Source organism: Ranitomeya variabilis, chromosome 5, assembly GCF_051348905.1.
Source record: "Ranitomeya variabilis isolate aRanVar5 chromosome 5, aRanVar5.hap1, whole genome shotgun sequence".
In the NCBI taxonomy this organism is placed as follows: domain Eukaryota; kingdom Metazoa; phylum Chordata; class Amphibia; order Anura; family Dendrobatidae; genus Ranitomeya; species Ranitomeya variabilis.
In genome coordinates, this window is record NC_135236.1 from 39,296,385 (window position 1) to 39,304,288 (window position 7,904).

Here is a 7,904-nt window from a genome sequence, read left to right on the forward strand (position 1 = left end):
GTTTTATTTAAATTATATAGATTAATATCTTATCAACAATACTTTGACGAGAAATATCCTTTGGGAATTGAGTTCAAAGCATTAAAAAAATGAATCCACTGTGGGAACACCTAACAGTTTGTTCACGCCATTGTCATCTTTGAATTTGTAAGAGAAGAGGGATTATTACTAGATTTTTAATTTTAAACTGGAAATCAATGAAACCAAATGTGATGATCTTAATTCAGCCCTCTTTATGTCTTTTCTAAACTGTGATTAAAAGTAGCAAATTTCCAGATGGCTTCCATATATTATCTCATGCACTTTTCTTGAGAAGTACTGGAGCACACATGCTTTTCAACTGACCTCGTGGCACAACGGTAGCGCGTCTGACTCCAGATCAGAAGGTTGCGTGTTCAAATCACGTTGGGGTCATTTAACTCTTACATCTTTTCATAACTTGATTGATGCTTGGGTTAAGATTGAAACAAAAATTGCGTAATCCTACTAACAGTAGAATAACTCAATTTTGTTGCAACCTGTCAGCACAGGGTTTAGCAAAGTGTTTTATTTAAATTATATAGATTAATATCTTATCAACAATACTTTGACGAGAAATATCCTTTGGGAATTGAGTTCAAAGCATTAAAAAAATTAATCAATGCCGGCAACACCTAACAGTTTATTCACGCCATTGTCATCTTTGAATTTGTAAGAGAAGAGGGAATATTACTAGATTTTTAATTTTAAACTGGAAATCAATGAATCCGAATGTGATGATCTTAATTCAGCCTTCTTTTATGTCTTTTCTAAACTGTGATTGAAAGTAGCAAATTTCCAAATGGCTTCCATATATTATCTCATGCACTTTTCTTGAGAAGTACTGGAGCACACATGCTTTTCAACTGACCTCGTGGCGCAACGGTAGCGCGTCTGACTCCAGATCAGAAGGTTACGTGTTCAAATCACGTCGGGGTCAATTAACTTTCATCTTTTCATAACTTGATTGATGCTTGGGTTAAGATTGAAACGGAAACTGCGTAAACTTACTAACAGTAGAATAACTCAACTTTGTTGCAACTTGGCAGCACAGGGTTTAACAAAGTATTTTATTTAAATTATATAGATTAATATCTTATCAACAATTCTTTGACGAGAAATATCCTTTGGGAATTGAGTTCAAAGCATTAAAAAAATTAATCCACTGCGGGAACACCTAACAGTTTGTTTACGCCATTGTCATCTTTGAATTTGTAAAAGAAGAGGGATTATTACTAGATTTTTAATTTTAAACTTGAAATCAATGAATCCGAATGTGATGATCTTAATTCAGCCCTCTTTATGTCTTTTCTAAGCTGTGATTAAAAGTAGCAAATTTCCAGATGGGGTCCATATATTATCTCATGCACTTTTCATGAGAAGTATTGCAGCACTTCTGACTCAAGGTCATTAGGTTGCATGTTGATATCACATCAGGGTCAAGTAGCTCTTTCGTCTATTCTTAACTTGATAGATGATTGTGTTAAGATTGAAAACGGAAACTGCGTAATTCTACTGACAATAGAATAATTCGACTTTGTTGCCACCTGTAGGCAAAGTGTTTAAAAAAGGTGTTTTATTTAAATTATGTAGATTAAAATCTTATCAACAATACTTTGGTGAGAAATATCATTTGAGAATTGAGTTCAAAACATAAAAAAATAATCCATGCCGGGAACAGCTAACACTTTGTTCATGCCATCGTCATCTTTGAATTTGTAAGAAAAGAGAGTTTATTACTAGATTTTACATTTTAAACTGGAGAACCCTGAATCTGAATGTCATGATCTTAATTCATCCTTGTTTATATCTTTCCCAAAATGTCATTAAATGTAGCAAATTTCCAGATGGCTTCCATATATTATCTCATGCACTTTTCTTGAGAAGTACTGGAGCACACATGCTTTTCAACTGACCTCGTGGTGCAACGGTAGCGCGTCTGACTCCAGATCAGAAGGTTGCGTGTTCAAATCACGTCGGGGTCAACTAACTCTATCATCTTTTCATAACTTGATTGATGCTTGGTTTAAGATTGAAACGAAAATTGCGTAATCCTACTAACAGTAGAATAACTCAACTTTGTTGCAACCTGTCAGCACAGGGTTTAACAAAGTGTTTTATTTAAATTATATAGATTAATATCTTATCAACAATACTTTGACGAGAAATATCCTTTGGGAATTGAGTTCAAAGCATTAAAAAAATGAATCCACTGCGGGAACACCTAACAGTTTGTTTACGCCATTGTCATCTTTGAATTTGTAAGAGAAGAGGGATTATTACTAGATTTTTAATTTTAAACTGGAAATCAATGAATCCAAATGTGATGATCTTAATTCAGCCCTCTTTATGTCTTTTCTAAACTGTGATTGAAAGTAGCAAATTTCCAAATAGCTTCCATACATTATCTCATGCACTTTTCTTGAGAAGTACTGGAGCACACATGCTTTTCAACTGTCCTCGTGGGTAACGGTAGCGCATCTGACTCCAGATCAGAAGGTTGGGTGTTCAAATCACGTCGGGGTCAATTAACTCATCTTTTCATAACTTGATTGATGCTTGGGTTAAGATTGAAACGGAAACTGCGTAATCCTACTAACAGTAGAATAACTCAACTTTGTTGCAACCTGTCAGCACAGGGTTTAACAAAGTGTTTTATTTAAATTATATAGATTAATATCTTATCAACAATACTTTGACGAGAAATATCCTTTGGGAATTGAGTTCAAAGCATTAAAAAAATGAATCCACTGCGGGAACACCTAACAGTTTGTTTACGCCATTGTCATCTTTGAATTTGTAAGAGAAGAGGGATTATTACTAGATTTTTAATTTTAAACTGGAAATCAATGAATCCAAATGTGATGATCTTAATTCAGCCCTCTTTATGTCTTTTCTAAACTGTGATTGAAAGTAGCAAATTTCCAAATAGCTTCCATACATTATCTCATGCACTTTTATTGAGAAGTACTGGAGCACACATGCTTTTCAACTGTCCTCGTGGGTAACGGTAGCGCATCTGACTCCAGATCAGAAGGTTGGGTGTTCAAATCACGTCGGGGTCAATTAACTCATCTTTTCATAACTTGATTGATGCTTGGGTTAAGATTGAAACGGAAACTGCGTAATCCTACTAACAGTAGAATAACTCAACTTTGTTGCAACCTGTCAGCACAGGGTTTAACAAAGTGTTTTATTTAAATTATATAGATTAATATCTTATCAACAATACTTTGACGAGAAATATCCTTTGGGAATTGAGTTCAAAGCATTAAAAAATGAATCCACTGCGGGAACACCTAACAGTTTGTTTACGCCATTGTCATCTTTGAATTTGTAAGAGAAGAGGGATTATTACTAGATTTTTAATTTTAAACTGGAAATCAATGAATCCAAATGTGATGATCTTAATTCAGCCCTCTTTATGTCTTTTCTAAACTGTGATTGAAAGTAGCAAATTTCCAAATAGCTTCCATACATTATCTCATGCACTTTTATTGAGAAGTACTGGAGCACACATGCTTTTCAACTGACCTCGTGGCGCAACGGTACCGCATCTGACTCCAGATCAGAAGGTTGCGTGTTCAAATCACGTCGGGGTCAATTAACTCATCTTTTCATCACTTGATTGATGCTTGGGTTAAGATTGAAACGGAAACTGCGTAATCCTACTAACAGTAGAATAACTCAACTTTGTTGCAACCTGGCAGCACAGGGTTTAACAAAGTGTTTTATTTAAATTATATAGATTAATATCTTATCAACAATACTTTGACGAGAAATATCCTTTGGGAATTGAGTTCAAAGCATTAAAAAAATGAATCCACTGCGGGAACACCTAACAGTTTGTTCACGCCATTGTCATCTTTGAATTTGTAAGAGACGAGGGATTATTACTAGATTTTTAATTTTAAACTGGAAATCAATGAAACCAAATGTGATGATCTTAATTCAGCCCTCTTTATGTCTTTTCTAAACTGTGATTAAAAGTAGCAAATTTCCAGATGGCTTCCATATATTATCTCATGCACTTTTCTTGAGAAGTACTGGAGCACACATGCTTTTCAACTGACCTCGTGGCGCAACGGTAGCGCGTCTGACTCCAGATCAGAAGGTTGCATGTTCAAATCACGTCGGGGTCAACTAACTCTATCATCTTTTCATAACTTGATTGATGCTTGGTTTAAGATTGAAACGAAAATTGCGTAATCCTACTAACAGTAGAATAACTCAACTTTGTTGCAACCTGTCAGCACAGGGTTTAACAAAGTGTTTTATTTAAATTATATAGATTAATATCTTATCAACAATACTTTGACGAGAAATATCCTTTGGGAATTGAGTTCAAAGCATTAAAAAATGAATCTGCTGCGGGAACACCTAACAGTTTGTTTACGCCATTTTCATCTTTGAATTTGTAAGAGAAGAGGGATTATTACTAGATTTTTAATTTTAAACTTGAAATCAATGAATCCGAATGTGATGATCTTAATTCAGCCCTCTTTATGTCTTTTCTAAGCTGTGATTAAAAGTAGCAAATTTCCAGATGGGGTCCATATATTATCTCATGCACTTTTCATGAGAAGTATTGCAGCACTTCTGACTCAAGGTCATAAGGTTGCATGTTGATATCACATCAGGGTCAAGTAGCTCTTTCGTCTATTCTTAACTTGATAGATGATTGTGTTAAGATTGAAAACGGAAACTGCGTAATTCTACTGACAATAGAATAATTCGACTTTGTTGCCACCTGTAGGCAAAGTGTTTAAAAAAGGTGTTTTATTTAAATTATGTAGATTAAAATCTTATCAACAATACTTTGGTGAGAAATATCATTTGAGAATTGAGTTCAAAACATAAAAAAATAATCCATGCCGGGAACAGCTAACACTTTGTTCATGCCATTGTCATCTTTGAATTTGTAAGAAAAGAGAGTTTATTACTAGATTTTACATTTTAAACTGGAGAACCCTGAATCTGAATGTCATGATCTTAATTCATCCTTGTTTATATCTTTCCCAAAATGTCATTAAAAGTAGCAAATTTCCAGATGGCTTCCATATATTATCTCATGCACTTTTCATGAGAAGTAATGGAGCACACATGCTTTCCCATCGACCTCGTGGTGCAACGGTAGCGCGTCTGACTCCAGATCAAAAGGTTGCGTGTTTAAATCACGTCGGGGTCAATTAACTCTTTCATCTTTTCATAACTTGATTTATGCTTGGGTTAAGATTGAAACAGAAACTGCGTAATCCTACTGACAATAGAATAACTCAACTTTGTTGCCACCTGTCAGTGCTGGGTTTAAAAATGAGTTTTATTTAAATTATATAGATTAATATCTTATCAACAATACTTTGACGAGAAATATTATTTGGGAATTGAGTTCAAAGCATTAAAAAAATGAATCAATGCCGGCAACACCTAACAGTTTGTTCACGCCATTGTCATCTTTGAATTTGTAAGAGAAGAGGGATTATTACTAGATTTTTTAATTTAAACTGGAAATCAATGAATCCGAATGTGATGATCTTAATTCAGCCCTCTTTTATGTCTTTTCTAAACTGTGATTAAAAGTAGCAAATTTCCAAATAGCTTCCATACATTATCTCATGCACTTTTCTTGAGAAGTACTGGAGCACAGATGCTTTTCAACTGACCTCGTGGTGCAACAGTAGCGCGTCTGACTCCAGATCAGAAGGTTGCGTGTTCAAATCACGTCAGGGTCAATTAACTCATCTTTTCATAACTTGATTGATGCTTGGGTTAAGATTGAAACGGAAACTGCGTAATCCTACTAACAGTAGAATAACTCAATTTTGTTGCAACCTGGCAGCACAGGGTTTAACAAAGTGTTTTATTTAAATTATATAGATTAATATCTTATCAACAATACTTTGACGAGAAATATCCTTTGGGAATTGAGTTCAAAGCATTAAAAAAATGAATCCACTGTGGGAACACCTAACAGTTTGTTTACGCCATTGTCATCTTTGAATTTGTAAAAGAAGAGGGATTATTACTAGATTTTTAATTTTAAACTTGAAATCAATGAATCCGAATGTGATGATCTTAATTCAGCCCTCTTTATGTCTTTCCTAAGCTGTGATTAAAAGTAGCAAATTTCCAGATGGGTCCATATATTATCTCATGCACTTTTCATGTGAAGTATTGCAGCAAACATGCTTTTCAACTGACCTTGTGCACAATGGTAGCACTTCTGACTCAAGTTCATAAGGTTGCATGTTGATATCACATCAGGGTCAAGTAGCTCTTTCGTCTATTCATAACTTGATAGATGATTGTGTTAAGATTGAAAACGGAAACTGCGTAATTCTACTGACAATAGAATAATTCGACTTTGTTGCCACCTGTAGGCAAAGTGTTTAAAAAAGGTGTTTTATTTAAATTATGTAGATTAAAATCTTATCAACAATACTTTGGTGAGAAATATCATTTGAGAATTGAGTTCAAAACATAAAAAAATAATCCATGCCGGGAACAGCTAACACTTTGTTCATGCCATTGTCATCTTTGAATTTGTAAGAAAAGAGAGTTTATTACTATATTTTACATTTTAAACTGGAAAACCCTGAATCTGAATGTCATGATCTTAATTCATCCTTGTTTATATCTTTCCCAAAATGTCATTAAAAGTAGCAAATTTCCAGATGGCTTCCATATATTATCTCATGCACTTTTCTTGAGAAGTACTGGAGCACACATGCTTGTCAACTGACCTCGTGGCGCAACAGTAGCGCGTCTGACTCCAGATCAGAAGGTTGCGTGTTCAAATCACGTCGGGGTCAATTAACTCATCTTTTCATAATTTGATTGATGCTTGGGTTAAGATTGAAACGGAAACTGCGTAATCTTACTAACAGTAGAATAACTCAACTGTTGCAACTTGGCAGCACAGGGTTTAACAAAGTGTTTTATTTAAATTATATAGATTAATATCTTATCAACAATACTTTGACGAGAAATATCCTTTGGGAATTGAGTTCAAAGCATTAAAAAAATGAATCCACTGTGGGAACACCTAACAGTTTGTTCACGCCATTGTCATCTTTGAATTTGTAAGAGAAGAGGGATTATTACTAGATTTTTAATTTTAAACTGGAAATCAATGAAACCAAATGTGATGATCTTAATTCAGCCCTCTTTATGTCTTTTCTAAACTGTGATTAAAAGTAGCAAATTTCCAGATGGCTTCCATATATTATCTCATGCACTTTTCTTGAGAAGTACTGGAGCACACATGCTTTTCAACTGACCTCGTGGCACAACGGTAGCGCGTCTGACTCCAGATCAGAAGGTTGCGTGTTCAAATCACGTTGGGGTCATTTAACTCTTACATCTTTTCATAACTTGATTGATGCTTGGGTTAAGATTGAAACAAAAATTGCGTAATCCTACTAACAGTAGAATAACTCAATTTTGTTGCAACCTGTCAGCACAGGGTTTAGCAAAGTGTTTTATTTAAATTATATAGATTAATATCTTATCAACAATACTTTGACGAGAAATATCCTTTGGGAATTGAGTTCAAAGCATTAAAAAAATTAATCAATGCCGGCAACACCTAACAGTTTATTCACGCCATTGTCATCTTTGAATTTGTAAGAGAAGAGGGAATATTACTAGATTTTTAATTTTAAACTGGAAATCAATGAATCCGAATGTGATGATCTTAATTCAGCCTTCTTTTATGTCTTTTCTAAACTGTGATTGAAAGTAGCAAATTTCCAAATGGCTTCCATATATTATCTCATGCACTTTTCTTGAGAAGTACTGGAGCACACATGCTTTTCAACTGACCTCGTGGCGCAACGGTAGCGCGTCTGACTCCAGATCAGAAGGTTACGTGTTCAAATCACGTC

The 7,904-nt window shown here is 34.6% G+C and overlaps 9 non-coding genes across 9 annotated transcripts in view; all 9 read left to right on the plus strand.

The window, feature by feature from the left end:
• The first annotated feature begins 342 nt into the window (after positions 1-342).
• Positions 343-414, plus strand: TRNAW-CCA (transfer RNA tryptophan (anticodon CCA)). Its single transcript has one exon. It is a non-coding gene; the product is annotated as a tRNA-Trp (tRNA).
• A 472-nt stretch (positions 415-886) lies between these two features.
• TRNAW-CCA (transfer RNA tryptophan (anticodon CCA)) lies at positions 887-958 on the plus strand. Its single transcript has one exon. It is a non-coding gene; the product is annotated as a tRNA-Trp (tRNA).
• Positions 959-1,931: 973 nt separating this feature from the next.
• TRNAW-CCA (transfer RNA tryptophan (anticodon CCA)) lies at positions 1,932-2,003 on the plus strand. The gene has a single exon. It is a non-coding gene; the product is annotated as a tRNA-Trp (tRNA).
• A 1,546-nt stretch (positions 2,004-3,549) lies between these two features.
• TRNAW-CCA (transfer RNA tryptophan (anticodon CCA)) lies at positions 3,550-3,621 on the plus strand. Its single transcript has one exon. It is a non-coding gene; the product is annotated as a tRNA-Trp (tRNA).
• A 467-nt stretch (positions 3,622-4,088) lies between these two features.
• Positions 4,089-4,160, plus strand: TRNAW-CCA (transfer RNA tryptophan (anticodon CCA)). The gene has a single exon. It is a non-coding gene; the product is annotated as a tRNA-Trp (tRNA).
• Positions 4,161-5,134: 974 nt separating this feature from the next.
• On the plus strand, positions 5,135-5,206 carry TRNAW-CCA (transfer RNA tryptophan (anticodon CCA)). The gene has a single exon. It is a non-coding gene; the product is annotated as a tRNA-Trp (tRNA).
• Positions 5,207-6,758: 1,552 nt separating this feature from the next.
• Positions 6,759-6,830, plus strand: TRNAW-CCA (transfer RNA tryptophan (anticodon CCA)). Its single transcript has one exon. It is a non-coding gene; the product is annotated as a tRNA-Trp (tRNA).
• A 465-nt stretch (positions 6,831-7,295) lies between these two features.
• TRNAW-CCA (transfer RNA tryptophan (anticodon CCA)) lies at positions 7,296-7,367 on the plus strand. Its single transcript has one exon. It is a non-coding gene; the product is annotated as a tRNA-Trp (tRNA).
• A 472-nt stretch (positions 7,368-7,839) lies between these two features.
• Positions 7,840-7,904, plus strand: part of TRNAW-CCA (transfer RNA tryptophan (anticodon CCA)) — a 72-nt gene continuing 7 nt past the window's right edge. Inside the window, exon 1 of the tRNA in view lies at positions 7,840-7,904. This exon is cut by the window's right edge and continues 7 nt beyond it. This is a non-coding gene — a tRNA (tRNA-Trp).